We start from the raw sequence: 3850 nt of genomic DNA on the forward strand, positions 1-3850 counted from the left end.
AGGCAGATTCTTTACCATCTGAGTCACCAGGGAAGCCCATGGTTTTGTACATAAAGATTTATTTCATTTCTTCTGAAAGTTGTTTTTGTTAGTGTATGAGTTGGTGATCTACCTCTTTTCCAAATGGATAGTCAGTTGTCTCAACATCATTTATGGAGAAGTCAATATTTTCCCTGTAGATTTAATTTAATTAAATTAATTTTTATTTTGGTCATGTCACACAGTATGTAGGATCTTTAGTTTTGGTATGTGGGATCTTAGTTCCCCAACCAGGGATTGAACCTGGGCTCCCTGCTGTGGAAGTGTGGGGTAGGGAATTCCCACCCTATTGATTTTTTCTTTTTAAAATATTTATTTCACTTTATTTTGGCTGTGCTAGGTTTTCATTGTGTGTGAGCTTTCTCTAGTTGCAGTGAGTGGGCTTCTCACTGTGGTGGCCTCTCTCGTTGAGAAGCACGGGCTGTGGCGCTCGGGCTCAGTAGTTGCGCCCACAGGCTTAGCTGCGGCGAGGCATGTGGAATCCTCCTGGACCAGTGATCGAAACCATGAGGCATATTCTTTACCACTGGACCTCCAGGGAAGTCTTCCTTTTCTTTTTTTTCGATGAATTTATATTGGAGCATAGTTGCTTTACAATGTTGTGTTAGCTTCTCCTGCACAACAAAATCAATCAGCCACATGTATACAAATATCCGCTCCCTTTTGGATTTCCCTCCATTGAGGTCACCACAGCGAATTAAGTAGAGTTCCCTGTGTTATATAGTATGCTCCTCTCAGCTGTCTATTTTATACATGGCATCAACCGTGTATATATGTCAATCTCAACCTCCTGATTCTCCCACCACCCCCTCACCTTTCCCTCTTGGTATCCATACATTTTTTCTCTATGTCCATGTCTCTGTTTCTGCTTTGCAAGTAAGATCATATACACCATTTTTCTAGGTTCCACATATATGCATTAATATATGTTTTCCTCCCACCCTATCTGTTTTAAATACCATGTCTAACATATACCAAATTCCCACATGTGCATGGGTTAGTTTCTGGGCACTCTATTTTCAAGGGAGGTACTGATTTGTTCACTTATCTGAGTCAACACCACACGTGTTTAATTATTGTACCTTTATAACATTTCCTTATGGAAAGGAAAGTTGCCTTGTGGGTAAAATCCCTTTTTTAATTTTTATTTTTTAAACTAGTCTTCTCTATTTGAGAGGAAATGTAGCATGACCCTAGATGAAATCAGCTAGGGAGTGAACATAGATAGAAAAGAGAGGGTGCCCAACAACTGAGCCCTGCTGTGCTCCAATATTTAACTTATGGAAGGAGGGGAGGAACCAGTGAAAGAGACAATCAGAAACCAGTGATGCTGGAGGAAAACTACGTGGCAGTCTGGAAGCCAAATGAAGAATCTGTTTCAAGTGGAGCAACTGCTAAGCCATATTATTCCTTTGTGAAACAAAAATAAAGCAAATAACAAGACAAACAAGAAGCCCTATCTCTTCTTCAAGTTAAAAAAATAATTGTTAGTGTGCTATTTATTTTCCAGTATAACAATTATAAAACTATAAAGTCATTCTGTATAAATTATACAAATCAAATATTGAAGACAAAAGTAGAAACAACTCAAAGATTTAATCACAACATTAGGAACTCAAAACTGTCAGAGCATAATAATTTATTATTTAACAGTTTTACATCTTATTTTTATGAAAACAGAAATCTTTATGACAGTTTCAATACTGACTTGCTTTTTGTCTATAGAAATAATCACTATATATGACAGTTTTCTTTTGAGACTGTAGACATTAAGTAGTTCTTTTTCTTTTCTTAAAGTGTCTTTTGTTATGTTTTTTATTTTATTTGTTTATTTTTGGCTGTGCTGGGTCTTCCTTGCCTTGCACAGGTTTGTTTTAGTTGCAGCGAGTGGGGCTACTCTCTAGTTGCCGTGTGCGGGCTTCTCATTGCAGTGGCTTCTCTTGCTGCAGAGCAAGCCACTCTGCAAGTATGCTTCAGGAGTTGTAGCACATCAGCTTAGTTGCCCCGTGGCCTGTGGGATCTTAGTTCCCAGATCAGAAATCGAACCAGTGTCCCCTGCATTGGCAGGTGGAGTCTTAACCACTAGACTATCCGGGAAGTCCTTAAGTAGTTCTTAATACATTTTAATTTGGGGAAACTGCATTCTCTATTGGTGACCATTATTGATGAAATTAAATACATCCTGAGAGCTCTAGAAGTATTCAGAAATGTATCCGGTGAACTATTACTGCCCAACTGAATGCAGAGTTCTAGAGAATAGCAAGGAGTTATAAGAAGGCCTTCTCAATGCAAAGAAACAGAGGAAAACAAAATAGTGTGGAAGACTAGAGATCTCTTCAAGAAAATTGGAGATACAAAGGGAACATTTCATGCAAAGATGGGCTCAATAAAGAATAGAAATGGCAAAAACCTAACAGAAGCAGAAGAGATTAAGAAGAGGTGGCAAGAATACACAGAAGAACTGTACAAAAAAGGTCTTAATGACCCAGATAACCACGATGGTGTGGTCACTCACCTAGAGCCAGACATCCTGGAGTGTGGAGTCAAGTGGGCCTTAGGAAGCATTACTATGAACAAAGCTAGTGGAGATGATGGAATTCCAGTGGAGCTATTTCAAATCCTAAAAGATGTTGCTGTGAAAGTGCTGCACTCAATATGCCAGCAAATTTGGAAAACTCAGCAGTGGCCACAGGACGGGAAAAAGTCAGTTTTCATTCCAATCCCAAAGAAAAGCAATGCTAAAGAATGTTCAAACTATACACAGTTACACTCATTTAACACATTACCAGGGCTTCCCTGGTAGCTTAGCTGGTAAAGAATCTGCCTGCAATGCAGGAGAACCTGGTTCAATTCCTGGGTTGGGGACTTCTCCTAGAGAAGGGATAGGCTACCCATTCCAGTATTCTTGGGTTTCCTAGGTCACTCAGATGGTAAAGAATCTGCCTGCAATGAGGAAGACCTGGGTTCAGTCCCTGGGTTGGGAAGATCCCCTGGAGGAGGGCATGGCAACTCACTCCAGTATTCTTGATTGGAGAATCTCCATGGACAGAGGAGCCTGGAGGGCTATAGTCCATGGGGTCGTAAAGAGTTGGACACGACTGAGTGACTAAGCACAGCATAGCACATGCTATCAAGATTACGCTCAAAATCCTTCAGGTTAGGCTTCAGCAGTATGAGAACTTCCAGATGTACAACCTGGATTTAGAAAAGGCAAAGGAACTGAAGATCAAATTGCCAACATTCATTGGATCACAGAAAAAAGAATGAAATTGCTCCTTCCCGCCACCCCCCCCAAAAAAATCTACTTCTGCTTCATTGACTACACTAAAGCCTTTGACTGTGTGGATCACAACAAACTGGAAAATTCATAAAGAGATAGGAATACCAGACCACCACCTGTCTCCTGAGAAGCCTGTATGCAGGACAACAAGCAACAGTTAGAACCTTGCATGAAACAATGGGCTGGTTTCAAATTGGGAAAGGAGTACATCAAGGCTGTATATTGTCACCCTGCTTATTTAACTCATATGCAGAGTACCTCATGTAAAATGCCCAGCTGAATGAAGCACAAGCTAGAATCAAGATTGCCGGGAGAAACATCAACAACCTCAGATATGCAGATGATACCACTTTAGTGGCAAAAAGTGAAGAGGAACTAAGCCTCTTGATGAAGGTGAATGAGGAGAGTGAAAAAATTGGTTTCAAGCTCAACATTGAAAAAATAAAGAAAATGGCATCCAGTCCCATCACTTCATGGCAAATAGATGGGGAAAAAGCAGAAACAGTGACAGATTTTATTTTCTTGGGCGCC

The sequence above is a fragment of the Bos grunniens genome, chromosome X (genome assembly GCF_055505025.1).
Source record: "Bos grunniens cultivar Pamir isolate PY7600 chromosome X, Bosgru_T2T1.0, whole genome shotgun sequence".
Classification (NCBI taxonomy): Eukaryota; Metazoa; Chordata; class Mammalia; order Artiodactyla; family Bovidae; genus Bos; species Bos grunniens.